Here is an 18,690-nt window from a genome sequence, read left to right as displayed (position 1 = left end):
CTTTCAATTATACACTTTACTGTCAGCTATTAAGCCTGATATATATAATACCTCAACTCAACTTAGTCCGAAGCTGCACCTAATGAAATTTAACAGCATGTAGTCATTTCGTATTTAATTAATTAAATTTCCAGCATATGGATAGACATAATTAAAAAGGGTGGCACCATCCTTCGAGCTGTCAATTTATACAAAGCATATGAAGAGTTTAAGATTAAAGGCATACAATTGGCCACTTAGAAACCGCTTCGAGTAATCACTCATTATATAGTACAATGCCAATCATGCTGATGAGATGTTGCCAACCCATATTTGACACCATAACCGCCTACACGCCAGACCTACAACAACGTACGCTTTGCTTCAAAGAAGCCAGACAAAATCAACAACAAAGCGTTCGTTGTAATCTCAGAGCAACGAGCAATAAAAGCCTCTTCTTCGCTGCAGATCCTGTCGAGTGTATCATACAGTTCGAGTGGACCCTCAAATGCAAATGACAAGCGCCGAGTTTCGAGCCTAGCATCGAACGACCGACTGACTGCCTGTCGATGTTGCGACGAACCGTCGGCTGTGGCTAATAAGCGTAACGCCTGAAAATTAGAAAAACGAGTGGTAGACTGAGATGACAAGTGAGGGCGTGTATGCCTATGTATATGTCTGTGTGGTGGATATGCTGTTTTGGGAAACATAATTACGGAACTTTGAAGCAGCCTCAATGACAATGACGACAGTAACCTACAACAACGACCTCAAGTGAATTAAGTGCTCCACTGACCTTGGGCGCTGCGCTTGAGTGGTTGCCTACTTCTTTATATTGGCTGTGTGTTATATGCAGTATAGTATAAAGCTTGTCCAACAGCTGACGCCGTTGTAGCGCACACATGGCACACTTAGTAACTGTAAGTGTTACTTGAAAATGTATTTGGTGTATAAAATACAGTGTGTGTCACTGTATTTGACAGACTGAGTTCATTTTGCCGCACTGTTATTGGCAACAACGTTGGAGGCGCGAAAATTACAACAACAAAATTGTTGTATGGTGAGATGAAAGCGATAAAGCGATAAAGCACAGAGACAGAGGCACTTGACTATACAGGCATATATATATTTTTATTAGGGTGTGTTAGTATTTTTTGACTTTCATATTATCTTCAGCCAAAAATTTTGCTAATCCTAATATCCATATAAATGTTTGGAAATATATTCATCTACAAATTCTTTTTGTTAAATTTGAGTCTGGTTATCATTTCTCATTCAAAAAGTAAGCTACTCTTTAATGAAACAAACTTCGCCATTCGATAAAATACCCTATCTATTAGACAATTTAAAAATATTTAATATTTTGAAATATTTGGAAATATTTTAATCATCCTAAATGTAGGCAACATTTACTTAAAAGAGCACACTTACTCTAAAAGTGGGCAATATTTATTGTAAAAAAATAATCATTCTAAGATTTTCATAAATTTCAGATTTTCCTACGTAATCTTGAAATTTCTCACGTAAAAAGTAAAATATTGGCAGCACCGTAATGCACACCCATTTTGCCGTTCCTTATCCTCTTTTCTTTGCTACTAATAGAAACATGACAAGAACTATAATTAACATGAGTCCATGGCGGCGACAAACTCAGTTTGTAACACGCGTTGCTATGAGAAAAATTTCGATACCCTGCGCGATCACCTTTAGACCCCACCACACTTGTGTACAAGTATGTGCCTTGTCAAAGCCGCAGGTCAATCGACACAAGTGTCTTCTTTGGCGCCGCATTCTCATATTGAATTATTAATGTGGCCGCAAGCGCGCAGAAAGTAGCTACAAAAGGTGTGTGTGGGAGTCTGTATTGGCATTTCTTAAGGACATATGTGTTCGTGTGTTACCGGAATTTATTTTCATATATTTGCTTAAGGAAAATGTCCCATGAAACTTTAATGCAAATTCGAGTCAATTAAAGTGATTTGCTTCGCTTGAAATTAATTTAAATTGGAAGGAGAATTACTTAATATGACGTAAATGCAGCTAGTAGGGGGATTACTATTTGGGGGCGATTATTAAATTTTGCTTGAAGGAGCTTAGAGGTGAAATTCACTGAAATATTAATCCTCTAGGGTGTATTTAAAAATATATATAGTGAGGGTTCAAGTTAGGCTGATATCTAAATTTAAACTTGAATAATTTAAAATATTCTTAGTTAAAGCTAGTTAAATTCCTTTTAAGTTAATTTGTATTTCATTTATTTTTATCTCTTACATAGCAATATGACCTACATATGTAGTGTAAACCACATAATAATTGAGGCATATATAAATAAAGCTTTAACTAAATTGCCACAAAATTGGCAAAAAACGCAGACTGTGTGAAAAATTTGGTTTCAGGACAGCTGACAGTTCATTTAAGAAACGAAACTATCGATTTTGGAGCGTTGCCAAATTGGCAGACGGCCAACTGCCAATAGAGCCACACACATAACATACAGATAACATGCACACAAGCTTTTATAAATGGTTTCAAGTATATAACTGTTTTTCTGTGTACATGGAATGAAGCAAATGAATGACCATATACTGAGAGACTTAAAAAAAAAAAACAAGTAAGAATCACCAAAAATGGTCAGAAATATATGTGCCAGATAATGAAATTGCTGAGAGACAACAACTGGAAAATGTGCAATTTGCGAGATTTCATTTGTCTATATGAGAGTGAATGCATGACGTACATACATATTTTATGAAAAACAGAAAAACCTTTTTGCAATACTTTCCAAGCTTTTTACTATATTTTTTTTTTTCAAAAGCAGCCATTAATCTTGATAATAAAATGCAATAAATTTGCCGGTAAATTCATATGAAAAAATTTAAGTTTATTTTTTGACTAACAATACAATTAAATATTTGTCTCATTCATTCACATATGTATTTCAATATAAACAGCAGAATATGCCGAAGTTATTGTAAATTCATACGTACTTAATTTTGTTTCATATTAGTAGTCCATCTAACAGCAATATTTCACTTAATTTCATACATACATAAAATACATAAATTTTTATCCAAAATAAATGGGCTGAAAAACTATAAAAAGCAAGAACATAAGCCGAGAAAATATTATTATAAATATTTAAACATTTTAAATACTTATTTGGTTAATTTACAATCTTGTTCACAAATACAGCATGAGTCGAATTTACTGCTGGGTTATACTTTGGGTAGGCGAAATACATTTTCGTAGACATTTCCGTTGCACAGACGTTGGGCAAGTAGAATTTCTGCAGCACTAAAGTGCAGGCCACTATTTTATTGTTAACAACCGCACAAAACCAAAGCGCAACATAAATGAGGTACAGTGGGTCGAAAGGGATGAAATATGTATTGTCAGATTTTATAAAAATACTTTGAATTATACCAGGCTTCGAATGTGCAAAAGTCATTTACAGAAGAAAAAGTATACTAGGCTACTTTAATCGCCAAACAATCTTACTGATAGCCTTTTCGCACAGAAGCTAATTGAAAAATTAACCGGCTGCTGCTCGATTAAAACGCTGATTTAGATCGATTTATAATACGAAATAATAGCGTTTTTAGACAGAAGCAAATTGATCAATTTACCGGCCTCTGCTCGATTTAAACGCTTATTGACATCGATTTACCATACAAAATAAAATCTCCATTTATTTTAAATTGAATTTAAATCGACTTGAATCCAAAGCAACTCTGCGACAAGAACGTACGATATACGTTCTTTGTCTGTGATTGGCTGAATTTTTTGATAAAATAGCATTAATACTACAAGACGGTAGATGACGCTGCTGAAAAATAATAATCAGCTGATGAAATTACCAACTTCTTAGTAAAAGCAAAAACAAAAATGTATAACAGCTCATCGTAAATCGAGTTACTGGCAGTATAAATGGCAAAAATGGGTTTCTCAATTAAAATTTTAATTGATCAATTAATTTGGCTGTGTGAAAAGGCTACAAGATCTTCCATCAATGGTTAGAACAGCTGATTTTACCATATGATCATATATTTAAAGAAATTATCAAAATATGGATAGAAGGGTTACGAAAGTGTAGGTTACTTTATATTATTTTGGAGCAGACGTGGTCTCTCAACGAAGTTAGTTTGACCATGCACCAGGCTTCTCATTAATACATGCATATTTTACAACTTCTTCAAGAATTTTCGGTATCTGAAAATAGATCACTTTAATCGCCCAATTGTGATACCCCGAAAACCAAACACAATCTCAACCAAGTTTACATTTTATATTTATCAAATTTTTACCAACACATCCACCAACTCCAGCACACTGTACAATCAGCCACAATGACGATGGATTACCGTACATTGAAAATAAATATACCGCCAACATAAAAGCGAATAGCGAATAATGCAGTGTTAACGTATTAGTGTTTAAGTGCCTCGTCAAATGCAGGCACACAAACACACCCACAGACATGAGCGCAGATATTCGCTGAATAAATGCTCGCAAAGCAGCTTTTTTTGTTGCGAATTCAGTATCTGACTTTTTTTTTGCAATTGCTCAACAGCACTTCCGCATGCCTGCCTGGTGCATTTTATCGTAAGAATACTGAAAGAGGCCATCATCTATTGTTCTGCAAGAGCGATAATGGCAAAGCGCGAATTGCGAAATGCGAATGCGAATGCGAGCGGCAAATAGCAAGGCAAGTGAATCGCAATGCGGGTAGTAAAAATTTATTGATTTCCTAAATGCGCTGAGCGTTTAACGCTTCTGCATTTTAGCGTTTACAGCATAATATATATGTGCATTTGAGTGTGAGTTTATTGCGAAAGGCATTTGCCAAAGCACGCCACACGCCCCGTCAAATGCAATTGTGTGCGAAATTCGCTTCAGTATTTATTGTGCATTTATATTTTTCTATATATTTTTCTATAAACATAAATAGGTAGTATAAATATATTTACATTTGTATGTGTGTGCAGCACAGCTTTTACTGCATTTCGTTGGATTTATTGCAAAGCAAGTGGCTCAACAGTGAACTAACAAATAAAACTACCCAAAGCTGGGTGCAAGATAGTAAAAAATTGGCGATAAAAATGCCAGCAAATGGTAAAGAATAAATTTAAGTAACTCTGTTGAGAATAGTTTCGGTAAATTACACAGGTTGCACTTGTGTACATAAAATGTGTAGTATGGGTGGGGATACAACTATATATTTTATTTGAACTTCCAAGAAAATAAAATGTAATAAAAAAGTTTGCAGATTAAATCTCTGCAATTAAGATAATTTAATGCCAATTATTATACAGCTGACAACTCTTCTAAACTACACTTTTATTGTAAGTCAACTTAAAGCTCTTAAGTGACCATATAGTAGGGTAAATTCTCTAAATTTTATTTTTTCAAACAGATGGTAAAAATAGTTTTGACAGAATTTTAAAATTTAGATTTAAATTTTTTCGACAGTTTTATTATAAATCCATACAGCTGGCAACTCTTCACAAAATAGCTTCAAAAATATTTTTGTCAAAGTCTTTTTTAACCTCTCCAATTGTATACCCATGTTGCTCTGCGAGTTTATACATTTTTTTTTTAAATATACATAAATTTCAAGCAGATGGCAACACTTGAAACAAATATTTTCGACATAATCTTTTTCAAATATTTTTAGTTTGTCACAAAAATGTTTAGTAGTGTTCATATATTTTTTTACCAATTTTCAAATTAAAATAGGTGGCAACTCTTACTAAAATGTTTCGCCCACAAATTTCCAAAAATCACTTATTTATACCAATGTTGAAAAATTTTACTTCAGCTGTCAGTAAACACAGATTAACACTCTTCTCATAATAGTTGTGTGCTCTTGAACCTAACGTCATTATTCCATAAATTTTATATTTTATCAACTGTAAATTAAATTTTTAAACAGCTGGCAACACAGCTTTTCTTGATTATATCTGAAACTATGCCTTAGACACTTTCACTTCACACAAATTAAATATATTTTTTTAAGATAAAGTAGACACTTTCCAGTTACTCATTCTCCATCGGAGAATCCAACATTGTTCCACTTTTCTACGCCTCAGCAATTTACTTTATCACAAATTAAACTTTTCACACATTTTTATTTGCTTTTCATTTTGCTTGACAATATTTATTTTTATTGCCAGTTTACTGTGTTTTTGTTGTTGTTATTATTGCCACTCCACGCCAAATAACTGATGATGACAATTTTCCACTTCTTCTGCACTAACATTAATGCACTGTGACTTGCCACAATGCCGCACCCCACCGCATAGAAGGGATTATTTAAAGCCTTCAGCACACAAACGAACACAAACACACACATGAGAGACACCCTCCTCGCACACTCTCCATAGCTATTGTCGCCTGCACTACTATGCTATTCACACCCACTTTGCTTATCGGCGCTTTGTGTGCGTTCCATTCTTCTCAGTCTTCTCATTCTTCTCGTTACTTGCATTTCACTTCCAATTTAAAATGTTCGCCTTATTTGTGCGCACAAGCAATTTCTCTTCTCATTGTTCAATCGTTTGGAAAATGCATTGATTGGATTAAAAATTGTAGTCGTATTGTTGAAAGCTATGCGTTTTATCAGTTTGGTAACACTCGCTCTCGCATTTAGTTAGTGCTCATCTATTTACTTATATAACATACTTACGAGTATATACTAAGCACACTTCAGTTGCAAGCAAGTGCTACTGCTTGTGCTCTGTGAAAATATAGTGTGTGTTATATAAACTCAGCTTGTTCGAGTGGCTTAAATACTTGCTCACATATATGTACATATATTTATTTTAAAATATCAGCTTTCAAATCTATCTATTTCATAGATATATAATTGATGTAGTATGTACATAGGAAACACACTTGTGTGCTTTGAACTTAGGTTTCATGAAATATTTATTAAGTCACCTAAGTAAGGTTATGTTGTCTTTAAAATTCAGTGAGATCCAAAAATTGTTGTTAAGGTTTTCTATAGCTTTCTGTAATCTTGTAAAACGGTCTTTTGATAAAGCATACAAAAGTAAATAATTTCAGAGTCGAATCCCTCAAATCTTATTGAACTAACCTACATATAAACCTATTTCAAGTTTTTATTCCTCCAGTAGAGTGCCTATAAGTTTTGACTAACGTTGAATTAGAACATAATTAACTAGAGAAGCCAACCGTAATATTTATCAGAGCACCAAGATCAACGCGAGAATAATCACTTCCCTGAACTGTCCGATATATCTCATAAGCCTGAGATTCCAATAAAATTTCTAGGAGTCTCAATCGATTTTTCAGAAAATCGAAGTTTCTTGAAAGTTACGGGTGTCTATTGCACTAAAGCATATAATTTGGAAAACGCGAAATCATATCGATGGATTATTAATTTTATTTTCCTTATTAACAAGAATTGATGCGGACATTTTCAAGCTTTAAAAGCATAATTTTTTTTTAATTCTTCTTTTTAGAACATAAAAACTAAGAATATGTTAAACGTGAGCAGAAGTTAAGGGATATAATATATTGACATGAACTTTACGGAATCAAGTTATTTTGTGTGAAAATCTATGGATTTATATCTAGTGAAGAAAAGGAAAGACCATCCATGTAAATTCAAACCATTAATTTCACCTTATTGATATTGACTCAAATGACTTATGATATAGTTTTATGCAATCGATACTATACTTTAAGTAGCTGAAAAGGTATCTGAATAATACCGTCGATTACCTGGGGTTCTTATAGCAATTCGGAATGTGATTATTCGATAACAAAACAGATCGTGAGGGTCTGAAAGTGTAATGTTTAGTTGTTGAATTTTCTCCCAGACATTTCAGGCTCTCAATTTTCTAGTTCAAATTAAGTGCACACTACAAATAGGAAGAATAATGTGCCATCAAAATAAACTGCACGTCTTTCCATGATTAATAAATAGAAGAAACCACTAAATTCATTGTTCCGACATGCTATTAAAATATCGCTAGATTGTCCTAACAAAGAGCGCATATAGCAAACCATGTCGGCATCTATGCACTAAATCAAAACTGTTGGCACTAATGGAGAGAACATCAGCACATATTTTATGAGAATGTCCGAGCTAAGCATACATGCACACACACGTTTAATATTGTTTTCTTAAAGCAAAACTGCAATAGACGTGCATCCTAGGCTATTTTTGCTCTAAGCCAAGTAGCAGCCTGCCTGCATATATACTATGTGCGTCTTATATTTTTCTACAACCACTATTATCTCTTCTCAAGTGTATAAAATGTAAATAAAATGGATTAAATAAGTGTGCTTCACTAAGTCAAGCAACGTCTAAACAACAACCTTGAAATGTAGCTGTCCTTCAGCAATTTAGTAGATATTTTCTAGACTCGCCATTGTTTTTAAAGCAAAGCGCCTGTAGCCGCTGACTGCCTGCTGGCCTTGGTGAAATTGAAATGCCATCCTTGCGGCCCTGCAATTTCCGCGCTTCCGTTGGCGCTTTGGCAGTCCCCGCCTTGATGACTGCTAGTCTTTCACAAGCCCAGAAGAGTTGGCTTCTACTTTGACTGCATTGCTTTTATGAATTCCAGCTTGACTCGCTGACCTGCAGCAGTGTGTCTATGTGCTCGCTTGGCTTAGTTGGGCTGCTTGTCCGTTCGGCTCTGAATTATTGTACGCGCTGTTTTCACCATTTTCCTGCTTGGCTGACAATAATGGCGGCGGCGCTCATCGCATTCGCCGCTCATTTGCCACTTGAGGTGCTCCGCTGTTGCCGCTGCCGCTGCTACTTATCGGAAGCAGCAATTTCTGCATGAACGCACCAAAAAGTGCTTCTTAAATCATTATTTCAACTAGAAAATATTGCACTCAATTTTATACGCTTCGATGGCGCTGAGTTGAGTGCAACTCGCTGCTGCCGCTGCTACTTCTCTTGGCGCTGTGTTCCGACTTCCGCCTGTTAGGGAACGCCCTTGTGTTGTGCATTTTATTTATTTTTTCAGCTCTTTTTTCATATTCTTACGGGCTTTGCACTTTTTCTACTTTGTTAGCGTCTTTGCTGTCTTTGTTGGCAATTTATGATTTTTTACTATGAATTATTGCATAAGCAGCTCGCTAATGTGTTGCCAAGAGGCATACAAAATGTATTTCTAAATATTCATGTCTGCAGTTTATTGCGAGTTGCTCGCCACTTTTTTCCTCTCTAAATATCGCAGTTGATAAATAGCATTGATGCGCCATTTTTTCAAGCATTCGCATCAGTTAAACCCACTAATTTCTTTGAGTGCTTTAGCACTTGCTCCTCTTGCTGCATATATGTATGTTAATGACTATAATAACCGATATTAGCGTTAATGGCTCTGTAGTTAAATGCAGGCCATGGCGAAAGTTTGAGTGACACTCTCATCAATAAATATTCCAGCTATGGCATAATTATCATAGCAATTTCACACCAAAGCCATAATGGCTTTACTCCGGTTGCACTATTGATTTCGCGCTATTAAAATTGTTTAAGTGCTTTCACACACTTAATGTGAAATTACCAGCAAGTGCATTAGCGCACTGCAGCACTTACATAGTAATTACCGAAATTATTAGTCCCATTGGTTTCGCTACTTCAATGCTTTCTTGCTTTGAGACACCAAGTTCTGCTCTTTATAAAATATTATTTGTGAAAGCAACAACAAAGTTATCCAGTAGAATTAAATATATAAGTTATGATATATGCCATATTTTTCTATTATCTCTATTTGAGTATAACTCTTTATATGATTTATGCTAATTGTTCGTTCTATTCGGTTCTACTCAAAGCATAGAAAATTGGGACCTTTTTTTGGTAGAACATCTTAATGTATCTAAAGGACTAGTTCGGAAAAAAGTTTTCTATGGGCTGATGATATATTATCCTCAACTGAAAAAAATTTCTTTTTAGGTTTTGGTGTCGGGTAATTTCTGACTGGTATAAATATCTAGGTTTTCCTTAATATCCTAATGTCAACGTAAAACTGAGCACTGATATTGTTTCTTTCATAAACATGACTACCTAAATTTAATGTCTCACATTTAAAGAACCAATTTCTAAAACTCGTATAAAACTGGTATTAAAGAATAGCCAATATTGTTGCTTCAGTGAGATCCAATAAGTCATTTCATTCAAATTTAATCGTGTTGGGATAAATTATCAATTAATCTCCGTTGATAAAGAAATTTGTGGTACCCTGTAAACCGGACTTAGCACAGAAAAGCTTTTAGAACAGATATTTTTTCAATAAAATATCCATTTCTTAAATCAGTTTTACGCCCAGAAATCGTTACAGATGTTTCTCATTATCTTTTCATGTTGATTGATAGTCTTTAGAGCTTTCGTATTTCTACCATGCTATAGGTATATTTATGTCTGAATCCACTTCACTTTCCACTTCCAATTGTGGGAACAATTTATTTTTATGTTTCCGAAATAACGATATGCTAATGAGGGGGCAGAGCTTTAGAAAGCACTTGAAAGGAAAAGCACAAATTTATTAGAATGGATAGGTCCGTACTTATCATCAGCTTACAAAGTTCATTTAGCACTTTTTGGCAAGATTTTATTCTTCTTACTCTCTCCAATACCAAAATTTCAATATCAATTAACGACAGAATGAACAGATATCTATATAAATACAATAAAAATAATAAATCAAAAAAAATCCTAAATTGTGCGCCCTTGCTTTACTAACAATCGGCGCGCTGCACCTGTGCTAAATCACACCAAAAGCAGAATGGCCAAATGTGCCAACAACATATGCGCACATCTTCATATTTCAAGCACATAATGAATAATCTACTAAGTGCAAGTGTAGTGGATAAACGGATGCCGCATGGCAAGCCAACAGTTTGGACCAAGTTCGGCTAACTGCTAATGACATGCCATCAATTTTGGTATTAAGCCAAATATGCGAGAAAATTTATTATCGCGGCGGCACAGTGACACACACACACAGAGAGTGAGAGGGACAGTGAGCGAGTGGGAGGGTGAACACGCGCGCATCCTTTGTCATTGGCAAGCGCTTAAATGCTGCGGCTGTCATTTGCGCTGCCAACCAAAGCCATTAACATGAAACGAAGGGGAAATGGTTGTTGTTACTTTTGTTGTTATTGAAATTGTTTAGTCAGTGGGTCATACACATACTTATATACATTGGCTGTCAGTTGCGTTATTGGAATTGCCGAAATAATGCAGCCTTGATCGGAGTGGATTAAAAAAGTTTGCCCGCCGCAACGCTTCAAACAGCTAAATGAAAATTATCCATGTATTTTAGGCAAACCAAACGCTTACACTGCTGTTGGGCCATACTTCATTGTAGCCGCTGTGCGCGCGCGCTCGGCTGTCATTTGCCAGAAGCGGCTTATTGCCCTTGCCGCTCAGTCGGCGTGCAGCGCGCGCTTCCTCTTGACTTGGTTTGCATGGAAAAAAGGATAGCGCCGCCGAAAGTTTGTAGCGCCGAAATTTTTGCTTATTAATTTTCAATTTCCCATTTTTTTTGTTTTTAAGGATTTCGACGTTTTACTGACTCTTCACATTTGTGGTAGGTTTGGCGGAGTGGATTTCGCTGACTTTTCGTTTTCAATAAAACTTTTCACATTTTCCGCGAAGATAAGCTGTAAATTTTCGACACTGCAAAAGTTAGCTATGCATTTTCAATTTTCATCAAAATTCCAAAAAAAAAATTGTTTTGTCTACTTTGCATGTTTTTGTTGGTTTTATTGTTGTCACAGTCTGTCTTTTGCGTTCGTTGAAAGTGCTGCGAAAAGGCTGACAGTCGAATTGGCAAAATCGCGGCGCATTTGCGCGCTTTAATCGAGTGTAATGCATTTTCTATAGCATACACCAAGGCGCAAATTGAGGTTTGAGGCCTCATAGTGCATTTATTCTAAATAATATTGTAATAAAATATATATTTGTGAGTCTGTCAATAGATATTAATACCATACAAGCAACTGCTTTCCATTTCAGTTAACACTGAACTTAACGGATTAAGTCCACAACAATAGAGATCTTTGCCATTTACGTCCCTCGCAGTTATTGCTGTTATTTTTACTAGTCTTCTAATTTAATTTATCACAAACACATTCTCTTTATCATAGTCTGCATGTTGATTTTATCCCTTTACAACGCCAAAAATTGCAAAAATACCCACAAGCCCCACAACAAACACACACACGCATTGTGTCCTTCACCGTTTTTTCGGTCTAATAGAATTTTCAGTGTTGCCACTTTACGCCTTCTCCACGCCAGCCGTAAGCGCTGTCATCCTTGTCTAATGTCATCTATCGTCGTTGTCACTTGCAGTTTCATAGATTCACTTCAGCGGCGCCACTCGAGCGTTTAGTCACTCGGCGCATGGACCTCGCTACGCTGCGTTAGGTTTACACAATTTTTATTTTAATGTGTCGACAAGGCGCATAATTTCTCGATCCATTAAGCTGTCATCAACGATTTTTCAGCGCCGCTCAGTTGGTGCACACTCGTGCATTGTGGCGCGCTTACTACGGCGGTGGAGTGTGTAGGGGCTGTCTAGAAGGTCGCTTGTGTTGCGAACAAATCTTGCCAAAATTCATGTGTACTCAAGAAAATTGTAAATTTCAAACCTTTTTCGCTTTTCTTGAATAATCCCATTAACATATAGGTTTTCGCACAGTCTCTCTCTCTCTTCATTGCATTACCACTTCAGTGTTATTTATGCGAGTTGATTTTGCTCAGCTTAATTTTCATTTTTGGCAGGTGTTTTAGACGACAAGCTTTCGCGCTTTGAATTTGACGCAAGTTTGCTTTTAAGCTAATAAGTTTAATGTAGGAGATACTTGTCGAGTTTCGATTTATTTTATTGCATTTATTTTTTTCAAGCTCAAAGTATTTTATAGTTATAACTTGAACGCTGTTTTGTTATTCAAATATTCGAACTTCGAAAATATTTATCAAAGACATTGATATTCTTATCGTCTTCGAATTATCTACAGCAGTCACTGCTAGCTGGGAGAGAGCACTGCCATCTACTTAGACAATCGATTTGACGATTCGAAACGAAAAGCTTTCATGCAACTTTCGAAAAGCTTTCACAGAACTGCAAACTAAGTTCTTAATCATGTATTTGGTACACTTTGATCTTTACGATTTCATAAGAAATTTCAAATTAGTTTCGACAAGAAATTCCAAGCAGAAATCTAACAACATCAACTGTGAGCGATTTGAGTCTAAGAATTTTTATCTAAAACCAATAATAATATTAATTATGGACAAAACATGATTAAATTGCAAAATTGCACTGCACCAATATAATTTTGATAAATTTTTAAGAGATGTATGAAAGAGCCAAGCGGCACTTAAGCTTTCGGAGAATCGGATTCAATAAGTCTATACCTGTGAAACAGATATCATGAAATAAGAGAGTATGCAAGCAGACAGTTGAAAAAGGAAGAAAGAAAGGAGGATATGCTTGCATATTCAGTTCTGGAATCATCTGTGAAAGTATTCGCTTGGAAGGAGATTAGAGTTCACCTTATTCCCTAGAATACGTCTTTATATGTATATAATTAGGTGGAAGGATGTCATGAAAGGTACATAATTTACCAGTTAGATTAAAAAGCTCAGCTTCTTTGCTCTCAAAGTAAAAATTTTGTATGTGATAACACGATTAATGTGGTAATTTTGTAATTTATTCAAACTTAGACATAAAAAATAAATATTTTCCCCACACATGTACCAGTTATGCCCCAACATGTACATATATGTATATTTATTCGTTCATTCAAATATTCTTAAGCAAAGAAAACCATTCAGAAGCTTGCATGTTTATTCACTTGACTACTTGGCAATTCGCTGAAATCAAATAGTAATTAAGACTGAAAGACGCACAAAGCGCAGAAAAGAGTGGCAGAGAAGGTAGATAAAATAAGCAACACGCACACACGCACGCACTTAAGAGCTTACTGCAGGCAATGACCATGATTAAGGTCTTCAAGAATAAATTCATTTAATTTATACGACATGTCGAACCATTCAATGAATTCAGCATTCGGATGTGTGTTTGGGAGTGAGTGGCTATATGCGAACTCGTATTTAAGACCCTGTAAGACTGCCTACGTCAACTTAAAGACTCTGAAGAGGGAACATTTTGTTTAAGATCTCAAACTGAACATATGATGGAGAGAGGGATTTAGTAATCTAATAATCTAATTTTTTTTGTTTTTATTTTTATATTTTTGAAGAAAGTTGTGCACACGAAACTTGTATTATTTTCCCTTGAAAAATAATAATTTTCGAAATATCGACTATTATCTCAGAAATCATCAAATTAAACAAATTCACCAAAATCCGCAAGAGTCGATACCCACAAGTCTTCTTAATTTCCTACGCACTATGGTTTACTATGAATTATGTTAGCTTATATGTGCCTAGGTACCTATGTGCCTCATGTATGTTTGTAAGCTCGTGTTACCCACAGAGTGCTTAAGGCTTAAATTAATGTATTCCATTGCTGCCTGCCATCGACAGCGGCCGTGTCAGTATTGAACGAGGCGGCACCAGCTATCACCTACACCACAACACAGACAAGGTACTTAATGACAACAACAGCAACAATGGAAAACAAGAATAACAACAAGAGTGAAGACAACATCCAACACAGGCGCTTATTGTAGTAAATTGGCAGGCGCACGGCAGCAGATCGTCGTTGCCGCCGTCGTAATTGGGCGCGGTCGTATGCAATAAACCGAAATTTCAATTGCCAATTGTGCCACGGCCGAACCGCCGGCCAAACCAGGCTATTGCAACGCAATGACCAATGGTCTGCAATGGACAGAGCACAAGGCACATGTGGACGGACATATGGTGGTAGTGCGGGATTATCATACGGTAGTTATGTGTGTGTGTCCATGTCCACGTGTGAATAATGCATTGCGGATCTTGTAAATAGTCAGCGTAATTGTATGCGTACGTCTCTGTGTGTGTGTGTTAAGCAAGTCATTGTAGGCCCACACAATCGGCTAATTGAAGCGGCAGCGCATTAAATTCGCAAACATAAATATATACAGGCTGGTTTATGTACTCATATATACTCGTTTATATGTATTTATATCTATGTTTGTACTTGGGATCTGATACTTAATTTACGCACACAAAAGAATAAAGCAAATAAATACCGTTAAAATATATAATTATTCAGCAAATAAATTTGCTAGTTAGCAGTCTCATTTTTGCCTTACAACGCTGTCTATTTTTCTTTTTCTTCTTTACTTTTGCCCCAGGCTTTGCCTGTGGGTTGGGTTGCCAAGTTTTTGAAATTTGGTTTGGATTATTTTCAACTAAATCACTAATTCTGATGAGAAATGCACTATCTTTCCAATTTATAAAAGAGAAAAAGATCTAAAAATGAGTCAAGAACCATATCTCAGGAACTACTCGACAGAATTCACGAATGAAATTCGGTAATTAATATTTTCTTGACACCCTGATGAAACGTGTGGAAAATGGACTACTTCTATGCATCGAAGAATTTGGAACATTTTTTTCCCGAAATCCAAATTTATATCAAATTAATATTATTCGAATATAAAAACAGAAATAAAAGGTAATCTTTCCTACTAAGACTGAATTATTTTGGAAAATATAAAAAAGTCGATTATCACCAGTAAATGAGATATTTTTTTGTGGCTTGGTTAGGCTTTATGAGGTTTAGGATAATAATATAGGCTTTTGATAAGAAGATATTTAGTATTAACTCAGAAACTAAATTCAAAATCAATTTTTTTGCGATACCTTGTATACAGTACTGTTTGAATTAGCGATATCTACCAAATCAGGTATCTCAATCTCGAACATGTGACATTGTCAATTAGAAATCCTGAACTTTTTTTGAGAAATGTATCTGGTTTGAAAGTTATCAAAGGAATGGCAAAACTCGCTTTACAATCTGTAACTCGCTGTAACACCGCTAATACCTGACAATATTATATTTCACAGATTTTAAATATATTCAGAATATTTCAACATGATTCCTACCAATTAATATATAAGTAACTCATTACTGTTCATAATTTGATGGGCACATATATATATATCAACAACCAATTTAATTTTAAATTTCATTAAACTATTTTCATTTTAACACACTGTGGCAACACTGTCAGCCCACATTTGCATGACACAGTCGCTGAGTGCTCTACATTTATTTATTTGCATAAGAGAATTGTAACTCGCACGCAAACGACTACTCATATACCCACACATACATACGTACACACACTCATATATATTTTTATGCATATATTCACATCTGACTATGTAGGTCTATAGCCTTATACATGTGTGCATGTAACATGTAGTGCATTTCTTAATTAAAGTCGTTAATTTTACTGTTGACTTGCAATGCTCGGTTGGCATTGAATAAATGAAAAGTGGCCACAATTTACTTGCGTTGCTTTTAATGCTGATTGCTGACGTTGACTCTGCTCTAGCGGTACGTACATAGGTAAGGTAAGGTAAATGTTAAAGTTTAAAAAATGAAAATGAAAAAGAATTGAAAACTTCGTGAAAGGAATTACATTTGCCGCTTGAATGTTGCTATAAATGCGAGAAAATAAGAATACAAATAAATAAAATATATAAGAAAGAATATAAAAGAAATGTCAGGAAAAACATGTTGCAAATGTTATTCCGATTTAACCGATTTTAATTAACATATGCGCAAATGAGACTGCATCTGAGGCCATATGTTCACTCTTTTACTTTTCTTATGCTGAGAACTGGGAGAAATAACTGCTTATTTTCTTCTTTATAACTGTCCTTATTAAAGCTGAGTGATTAAATTCTGAGTTTAGTAATTAACTTATTGCTCAATACTCAAACATTTTTAAAAATGGATAGAAATGAATCAAATGAGTAAATATTATAACAGTTTCAAAAATAGAAGATGTTTTGTATATCTAAATTTATCGAAAAATATTTTCTGCGATATTTAATCCTAATATATGGTTCAAAAAACTCGTATTGTCAAATATTCCTAGGCCCAAAATAAGCCATGAAAATATTATTCAAATAGTACCGTTATGTCTTCTGACTCAAATTATTGGTCTACAACTTTGCTTCCGCCGTTTTCCGTTTAGATGTCTCTAGGGTCAAGCACTGGTCGATTAAATCGTTTTATATCGATCTTGGACATTTGTGTCAATATTAACCCAACAAAATATTTGTAGAGATCTGTTTGCATCCTAAACTTATTCTCAACTGTGAAAATGTCACTTTTTGAGCCGAATTCTCGACATTTGCACGGAATACGCATGTTGCCATAAAGATGGTCAAAAGTAGTAGCTAGCGACAGCCAATATTTGAATATCATTTTTGTAACCGTTTTTATACAAAAGAACACTTAAATTTACAAACAAAAGGCGGAAGCTAAGTTGTAGACCTAATAGTTCCTTTATTCTAGACAATAACTTCCAAATTTCCGCTGCAAAAATATTAAAATTTTAATAAAAATTGGCTTTAGGACAAAACTAGTCTTCCTAGGCTCCCTTCAGAGAATTGTGTACCCCCTCTGATATCAGAGTAGATATACTAGCCATGAGCTCACTGCCTATGTGTACGAGTGAATTCATGACCAGACCAAGAATCACAGGAAATGGTAAGGATTTTCCCTAGTTGTAGGGATTAAACTAGTTATAGCGAACTCAGTATTCAGGCGCTATGATTTTTAATACCAGAAGCAGTTGTTTATAAGGTGTTGAGAATTTGATAGTGTATGATCATATCCACATTTCCTTCCATAATATCTCACCTTTGATTGATTAAGTCCATAATATCATGAAACTGACAACTTCAGACACCTCGGTGAATTAGATGAAATAGTAATGAAATGCCTATGAAGTTAAGGTCTTAACCTTAACCCTTAGGTTGAAAACGTTTTATCTATACTTAAGATCCGACTACCAAAGTTTTTCTGTCCTTACAAAGGACCGTTCTTAGAAACCAACTCTACCTAACGCAATAATATTTTCTGGAAATTATTAATTTTATGATGTGCTCGTACAGTTTCTTTTGAAAACCTTTCCAAGGCTTATATTTGTTGTAATATGAAATCACAACAACAACAAAAAAAGTTCCAACAATCGGAAGCATTCACTTTCGCTTGAATTCGCGCATTTGCCATTAGAAATATGTCGCGAAACTCCATTATGAAAACCGTCAACGAATAGGGCAGCAGCAGCTGGGCAATGGCGCATATTGTCTCTGCCACTTAAATGCACTTCATTAAAAGCACTCAGCACACGCAGTTCGTCGTAAGCGGCCAAAAGTGTCCGAGAGTGTCTGAATAAGAAGGCAGTATTAAATATATTTGTTGCTATTGTTGTTGTGCTAGCCAATGCACTTGTGCGCATTTTTTTTTCCACAGTGCTTCCATTTGTGCAACATTTTTCATTTTCTACTTCCGTCCAATCAGCGAAATGGTAACATTTGTTGCATTCACTTGACACCAGCAGTAGGCAACAACAACAGCGAAAAAGTGTTTGTGTGTATTTATTCCATATTTTTGTTTTTGTAAAATACGTGGCACTGATAAAGCTATAAACATGTGCTCGTCCCTTTTATTACTTTTATTGTTGTTGTTGCTCTAGCACTCGCGTAATTCAAAAATTGTTTCGCTGCAATCACTTTGTCACTTTGTCATCAAC

The 18,690-nt window shown here is 35.2% G+C and overlaps 1 protein-coding gene across 7 annotated transcripts in view; it reads left to right on the top strand.

Moving 5' to 3' along the window:
- The window catches only part of LOC105211906 (complexin), a 290,240-nt gene that overhangs the window by 113,462 nt on the left and 158,088 nt on the right, over window positions 1-18,690 (top strand). The gene's annotated exons all lie outside the window — the stretch shown is intronic.

This window comes from Zeugodacus cucurbitae, chromosome 2 (genome assembly GCF_028554725.1).
Source record: "Zeugodacus cucurbitae isolate PBARC_wt_2022May chromosome 2, idZeuCucr1.2, whole genome shotgun sequence".
NCBI classification, from domain to species: Eukaryota; Metazoa; Arthropoda; class Insecta; order Diptera; family Tephritidae; genus Zeugodacus; species Zeugodacus cucurbitae.
The sequence above is the reverse complement of the archived record's forward strand: the minus strand, read 5'-3'. Positions and strand labels throughout refer to the sequence as shown.